Here is an 8,410-nt window from a genome sequence, read left to right as displayed (position 1 = left end):
CACAATCAGTGAATTCTGAGTGATTATACATATATGCAACTGTAAAAGACATTTTAAGAAACGATAAAACACACATTCTGAACATGACAAATCCTTCATGAATCCTGAGAAGAAAAGCAGATGATTTCTATTACTGAAAATGGTCTTTACATAAGCTAAAACAATACTTCTGTTATCAAATTTCCAACCCTTATTACCTTCCTGTTTCAGCTATATATAGATTCTTTATTCTAACTGATTCGAGCTTCCTCCTCCAGCATGAGGGGAGCTCGAAAACTACCTCTAATGACAGCTATCAACTATTTAACTGACTAATAAATACAATAAAGTGCTGATTGACAGCTATAGAAACCTAAAACAATTAAAATTCTAATTCTACTAGATTTTCTAGACTTCTAAACCAAATAGGACTCTAATTCCATAACAGCCTTGGTCTACAATCATTTTCGTTCTCTGACATCTGGTTCCCTTCTGGCAGTGGCTGTGATGGTCCTTTAATGCTTCATGTTGCTGTCAATATCACATGTTTTCCATTGCCCTGAAATATAGGAAACTACCCCTGTTTGTCGGTACTTGGTTTGCCTCACGATATTCGAATCCAAAGAAGCATGCCTTTTATCTTTGATTACCCAAAATAGAGCAGATTGCCACGTCCTTGATGTGCTGGCCATTTTTTCATGTGTGAAGACAACATCTTTCAAAAAGATTTGTTGATTTGTCAATCATAATTGATTGGCTCAACTGAAACATGCAGCTACAGCAGTTTCGTAGCGCGCCACGAAACTGCTGTGTAATTTCAAAAGCACAGTCTTTCAGCATCAGTTATACAGCATGACTTTATGTTGAGATATGTTAAAACAACAAGACCTGAAATTGTATTCATTTATGCCACAGTCACCGGACAGCCTACATAAACAATGTTTGAATCTGCGATTTTAATAAGTCTGCAGCTCCTTCAAATTTGTAGGCTCAGCCATAGGTTTCATATGTGAGTTTTTTATACAATTTCTCTAAACCTGGTTGAAGCCTTGTAGTTAATGCAATACTTGCAAAAGCAAAACCATTGAACACCAATAGGACTACAACTTTCACTGCTGGTATGCTTAGTACAGGTGCATGGATATTCTTCATGTACTGCATCAAAAGGAGTTTTTGTTTTTTTTAAGCTGTGAAACAACTCTTGGAAGAGCAGAGGATTCATCTAATGGCATTTGCAACTTGCTAGCTTTCGAAGGAGTGGAAGACTTGACCAATGAATTTTTAGATTTCCCAGCCTTTGATGGAGACATGGGAGGTGGACTATTTTGCTCCTTTAGAGGACAACTTTCAGTTGCTTCTTCAGAAGTCATGGAACTCTGAACAGACTTCAATTTCTTGACAACGTCTTTCACATCAACATTTCCAGAACGAATAGATTCCAGGAGACAGTTAATTGTGGAAACATTCAAAGAATTGACATGTCCCTCAGAAAGACCTTGACACTTGAGTAAATCAGCAACATAAGCAAATCCTGTAGCCTTAGCTGCATGTACAAGCATTCGAATAGGAGAACAACCTTGTTTTTCATGCAAATACTGCAATTGCAGATATTTCTGCACTTTGGACACTTCCACTCCTCGGATTTAACAGCCTCTTCAATTAATAGGAATCTCGAATTTTTTCTCCATACCTGGCATGCTTATCAGCGTGCATGGAATTACTATAGATTTGAGTGGATTGATGAAGCCTTAAACCCCTGTTAATTTCTTAAACTCATCAGGACTCCACCGGCATACAAGGTTGAGGTGGAATGTAGCCATTTGAACACCCATTAAATGTAGTATGCGAGATGCTTCGGGTAATATTGGCTCTCCTTCTCGGCAAACTACATGATTTGCTTTCAGGTTCAGTTTCCATACGATGATAAGCTCGACCATTCTGTTGTCTTGACTTGCCATCAGTACCTTCAGGAAATGGGCGCAGCACCATTGGAAAACTCCCTTGATGCTTGCCATCATTCCGCACCCACTCATACACATAAACTCGGGTACCAGTGCTCCCACAGTCCAAAACTATAGAAAAATGTGATGTCTCTTGTGTTCTGATCCATGTCACCATGGGTTGCAGACACTGTATGATCTCGAGCTTGCATTTGATCTGTGAGCCAATCTATCTTCCGCCCAGTATTGATGAAAATCACACTCTCTGTGATTGCCAAAGTTCCATACAGGTCACACAGTGTATCAAGTTTCCAATCTTCTCGTTCGACATTGACATAAAACTGTTTGATACCCTCCAGAGTAAGCTCATCTCTTTTCACAAGAATTATAACCGGATTATTCATGAACTTTCTTGTAATCTCCAGTGCCTCGGGAGGCATGGTGGCCGAGAAAACACCAACTTGAAGATTTGGCGGTAGCAATTGAAAGATATCATATATCTGGTCCTTAAATCCACGTGAGAGCATTTCATCCGCCTCATCAAGCACAAACATTTTAATTGAATCAGAACGCAAGGCATGACGCCGCAGCATATCATAGACCCTACCTGGTGTCCCTACAACAACATGGACACCAGCTTGAAGAATACGAAGATCCTCTCGAATGCTTGTTCCCCCAACACATGCATGTACTCTTACTTGTAAATAATCACCAAGTGCCCTCATAACTTTCTCTATCTGCTGGGTTAATTCTCGGGTTGGGGCCAAAACTAGTGCCTGGCACTGTGGGAGGCTGTAGTCCAACTGTTGTAGAATTCCTGAACAGAAGGTTGCGGTCTTTCCTGTTCCAGATTGCGCTTACTGAATAACACCGAGACCTTGGCAGAAAGGAACAATTCCTCTCTGCTGGATTGCAGAAGACTTCTCAAAACCATATGCATAAATTCCTCTTAAGAGGCTTTCCTGAAGCCCCATGGAGTCGAACGTTTCATTAACTTCCTCCCAGGTAGAATAAAGTTCTTCAACTCCAAGGACACTCTGCATGTTCTTGTCGTAATAAAACTGCAACATGTGCCTGTACCAAGACACCTAACGACATAAAACACAGCGGATTAAATATGACAGCTCGGTGAGATTTGTTATGGATCAGCATGAAATCACCTAAAACATGTTGCGCTGCGAAACTGCTAAAAGGATTTATGCGCTGCGAAACCACTTTAAAACTGACTTATGCGCTACGAAATTACCTAAAGGGCTTTGTAGCACATAATAACCTTTGAACGGAGTTGACACATGAAAATGAGACCGGGGATGAATGAGAATGACCGGTGATGAACGAGAATACATAGTTGACTCATAAGACTCAGACTCTAAGGCAAACAAAAACTCAAACTTAGACTAGCACCGACCTTTACCATCAAACAAATGTAGGACATTTGGCATTGGGATTTTGTCAGTGATAACAGTGGCCTCACTTGGGATAGTGTGCCCTTGTGGTACACTAAGAACCTGCAGTTTCAGTGCCTTGTAAAGTTTATTTGACAAACATCTTCTTTCAGATTCTTGGGCCTTCACCTCGGGCTTAAGCTTGATGATCACCGTGGGACAAAGAAATCTACCACTACTGAAAAAATGCTCAGTCAACCTTGAGCTTATTTGCACTTTCCTACCTACCTACCCTATCAGCTGTAAGCTCCACTTGTAGCTCAAGCAACATGATATTTCCAATAAAGCCAATCAATTGGCTTCTCTGATATTGGAGGCTTTTGACTGCATTCAACCTCAAAATAACCATGGTAGTGAGACGACCAAATCAACTCATAATATACTTGATCTTCATAATGCAAATGAAAATGAAAGACCGGAGTGCAAAGCTTGTCCATATATTCACTTATAGGGTCAAAGAATACATGGTTATGTTGATGATCATCATAACATTCTATATCTTTGGACAACTGATTCTCAACTACACCAGATTCTTTAGATATGCTATCGACCTGCTTTTCGGAATGCTGCCTACAAACAATGTAATTTTCCTCTTTCTTATGATCATTTATTGCTGTAAGCTGCTGAGAAGTTTGAGATAAAAAACCAACCTTTTCCTCTGCCTGAGGGTCGTAGAAGCTATCTTCCAATACTTCTTCTTGCTATTTGCAATAAATTTCATCTTCATTATGATTCGAAGATTGAGAATACTGTTGCATCTCTTCATTCATATCAAAGGATGAAACATGGTTTTCACAAGTAAACCCCCGCTGCTCTTCATGCTGCGTTTCATGAGATGTTATACTTTCTCCTTCTTGCTGGAATGCATTGTTATGAAGAGCCTCTAAAATTTTTTCATCAATAAATTCATCATCATCATAACAATCCTCCAAGTACTGAATGAGATTTAAAGAATGCCTACAACAATCTTTAAGCAGTAATAAGGAAGGATAACCTTCTTTATACATTTCACAGAATTCATCATGAAAACTAGCAAGCGAATATATTGAACCATTTTCCAGACTTTTATACCAAGACCATGCTTTTCCCTCTAAAGTGGTCATAAACATTTTCATGAGACAATCTTCAGGGAAATGAACCTTAAGACTGCGTACATGCATATGGAATTTAACCAGATGAAGAGCAGCATTGTCCTTCTTTTCATCTTTGAATATTGGAAGATCCTCTAACCAATCAACCTTTGGCATAGGATTTGGAAAACCAGGGATATGAGACCGATTCATAGGAGCATACCTGGCATTCATTCTTGCAGTGGAATTCATCTTGAAACTTCATCAAGCTACTGATCTTCTAGCAGTGGAGTCACCTTCCAATTTCTTATTCAATGTGTGGAGTCGCCAAGGTAGTTTTGCAGCCTCAAAAAGATGTCTGAGCTCCTGCTACCTTTAGAAGTTCAGCCTCTAAATTTCGGGAATAAATAGACTTCAGGCTCCCGGCAGACGCACCAAAATGTTATCTCAAAATCACGCCCTGGAAGGCTGCAACCCAGGAAGACTTCAAGTAACTATTTCACACCAATATTTTGACTAAGGCTTAGCCTCCTTAGCCTGAGAGGGCTCTCTCAAAGGGTTATTGATTTTGACTATTAATAAGATGGCTAACTCTTGTGGAATAACAACATAGAGAAATATAAAGGATGGATAAACATTACATAAGTTTCCATTGGGCTTATGGAGTCAATCATACTTCAGCAAACTATGACACTGCCTTTACATAGAAGTTAGGGCACTTAGCATTTAGATATTCAGAACACCACTAATATAAAACCACAGTTCATACATGCATACTGGAAGTCAGAGCACAATCAGTGAATTCTGAGTGATTATACATATATGCAACTGTAAAAGACATTTTAAGAAAGGATAAAACACACATTCTGAACATGACAAAACCTTCATGAATCCTGAGAAGAAAAGCAGGTGATTTCTATTACTGAAAATGGTCTTTACATAAGCTAAAACAGTACTTCTGTTATCAAATTTCCAACCCTTATTACCTTCCTCTTTCAGCTATATATAGAGTCTTTATTCTAACTGATTCGAGCTTCCTTCTCCAGCATGAGGGGAGCTCGAAAACTACCTCTAATGACAGCTATCAACTATTTAACTAACTAATAAATACAATAAAGTGCTGATTGACAGCTCTAGAAACCTAAAACAATTAAAATTCTAATTCTACTAGATTTTCTAGACTTCTAAACCAAATAGGACTCTAATTCCATAACAGCCTTGGTCTACAATCATTTTCGTTCTCTGACATCTGGTTCCCTTCTGGCAGTGGCTGTGATGGTCCTTTAATTCTTCATGTTGTTGTCAATATCACATGTTTTCCATTGCCCTGAAATATAGGAAACTACCCCTGTTTGTCGGTCCTTGGTTTTCCTCACGATATTCGAATCCAAAGAAGCATGCCTTTTATCTTTGATTACCAAAAATAGAGCAGATTGCCACGTCCTTGATGTGTTGGCCATTTTTTCATGTGTGAAGACAACATATTTCAAAAAGATTTGCTGATTTGTCAATCATAATTGATTGGCTCAACTGAAACATGCAGCTACAGCAGTTTCGTAGCGTGCTATGAAACTGCTGTGTAATTTCAAAAGCACAGTCTTTCAGCATCAGTTATACAGCATGAATTTATGTTGAGATATGTTAAAACAACAAGACCTAAAATTGTATTCATTTATGCCACAGTCACCGGACAGCCTACATAAACAATGTTTGAATCTACGATTTTAATAAGTCTGCAGCTCCTTCAAATTTGTAGGCTCGGCCATAGGTTTCATATCTGAGTTGTTTATACAATTGCTCTAAACCTGGTTGAAGCCTTGTAGTTAATGCAATACTTGCAAAAGAAAAACCATTGAACACCAATAGGACTGCAACTTTCACTGCTGGTATGCTTAGTACAGGTGCATGGATATTCTTCATGTACTGCATCAAAAGGAGTTTTTGTTTTTTTTAAGCTGTGAAACAGCTCTTGGAAGAGCAGAGGATTCATCTAATGGCTTTTGCAACTTGCTAGCTTTCGAAGGAGTGGAAGACTTGACCAATGACTTTTTAGATTTCCCAGCCTTTGATGGAGACATGGGAGGTGGACTATTTTGCTCCTTTAGAGGACAACTTTCAGTTGCTTCTTCAGAAGTCATGGAACTCTGAACAGGCTTCAATTTCTTGACAAGGTCTTTCACATCAACATTTCCAGAATGAATAGATTCCAGGAGACAGTTAATTGTGGAAACATTCAAAGAATTGACATGTCCCTCAGAAAGACCTTGACACTTGAGTAAATCAGCAACAGAAGCAAATCCTGTAGCCTTAGCTGCATGCACAAGCATTCCAATAGGAGCACAACCTTGTTTTTCATGCAAATACTGCAATTGCAGATATTTCTGCACTTTGGACACTTCCACTCCTCGGATTTAACAGCCTCTTCAATTAATAGGAATCTCGAATTTTTTCTCCATACCTGGCATGCTTATCAGCGTGCATGGAATTACTATACATTTGAGTGGATTGATGAAGCCTTAAACCCCTGTTAATTTCTCAAACTCATCAGGACTCCACCAGCATACAAGGTTGAGGTGGAATGTAGCCATTTGAACACCCATTAAATGTAGTATGCGAGATGCTTCGGGTAATATTGGCTCTCCTTCTCGGCAAACTACATGATCTGCTTTCAGGTTCAGTTTCCATACGATGATAAGCTCGACCATTCTGTTGTCTTGACTTGCCATCAGTACCTTCAGGAAATGGGCGCAGCACCATTGGAAAACTCCCTTGATGCTTGCCATCATTCCACACCCACTCATACACATAAACTCGGGTACCAGTGCTCCCACAGTCCAAAACTATAGAAAAATGTGATGTCTCTTGTGTTCTGATCCATGTCACCATGGGTTGCAGACACTGTATGATCTCGAGCTTGCATTTGATCTGTGAGCCAATCTATCTTCCGCCTAGTATTGATGAAAATCACACTCTGTGTGATTGCCAAAGTTTCATACAGGTCACACAATGTATCAAGTTTCCAATCTTCTCGTTCGGCATTGACATAAAACTGTTTGATACCCTCTAGAGTAAGCTCATCTCTTTTCACAGGAATTATAACCGGATTATTCATGAACTTTCTTGTAATCTCCAGTGCCTCGGGAGGCATGGTGGCCGAGAAAACACCAACTTGAAGATTTGGCGGTAGCAATTGAAAGATATCATATATCTGGTCCTTAAATCCTCGTGAGAGCATTTCATCCGCCTCATCAAGCACAAACATTTTAATTGATTCAGAACGCAAGGCATGACGCCGCAGCATATCATAGACCCTACCTGGTGTCCCTACAACAACATGGACACCAGCTTGAAGAATACAAAGATCCTCTCGAATGCTTGTTCCCCCAACACATGCATGTACTGTTACTTGTAAATAATCACCAAGTGCCCTCATAACTTTCTCTATCTGCTGGGTTAATTCTCGGGTTGGGGCCAAAACTAGTGCCTGGCACTGTGGGAGGCTGTAGTCCAACTGTTGTAGAATTCCTGAACAGAAGGTTGCGGTCTTTCCTGTTCCAGATTGCGCTTGCTGAATAACAGCGAGACCTTGGCAGAAAGGAACAATTCCTCTCTGCTGGATTGCAGAAGACTTCTCAAAACCATATGCATAAATTCCTCTTAAGAGGTTTTCCTGAAGCCCCATGGAGTGGAACGTTTCATTAACTTCCTCCCAGGTAGAATAAAGTTCTTCAACTCCAAGGACACTCTGCATGTTCTTGTCGTAATAAAACTGCAACATGTGCCAGTACCAAGACACCTAACGACATAAAACACAGCGGATTAAATATGATAGCTGGGTGAGATTTGTTATGGATCAGCATGAAATCACCTAAAACATGTTGCGCTGCGAAACTGCTAAAAGGATTTATGCGCTGCGAAACCACTTTAAAACAGACTTATGCGCTACGAAATTACCTAAAGGGCTTTGTAGCACATA

The 8,410-nt window shown here is 39.8% G+C and overlaps 2 pseudogenes; both read right to left on the bottom strand.

The window, feature by feature from the left end:
- Positions 1 to 2,008: 2,008 nt before the first annotated feature.
- Positions 2,009 to 2,970, bottom strand: LOC149197065 (eukaryotic initiation factor 4A-13 pseudogene; annotated as a pseudogene).
- Positions 2,971 to 7,231: 4,261 nt separating this feature from the next.
- Positions 7,232 to 8,193, bottom strand: LOC149197064 (eukaryotic initiation factor 4A-13 pseudogene; annotated as a pseudogene).
- Between the last annotated feature and the right edge of the window lie 217 nt (positions 8,194 to 8,410).

Source organism: Pinus tabuliformis, chromosome 2_2 (assembly GCF_031772625.1).
Source record: "Pinus tabuliformis cultivar Carrire ecotype Pingquan chromosome 2_2, CPIR1, whole genome shotgun sequence".
Taxonomy (NCBI): Eukaryota; Viridiplantae; Streptophyta; class Pinopsida; order Pinales; family Pinaceae; genus Pinus; species Pinus tabuliformis.
This window is presented reverse-complemented; position numbering and strand designations above follow the sequence as displayed.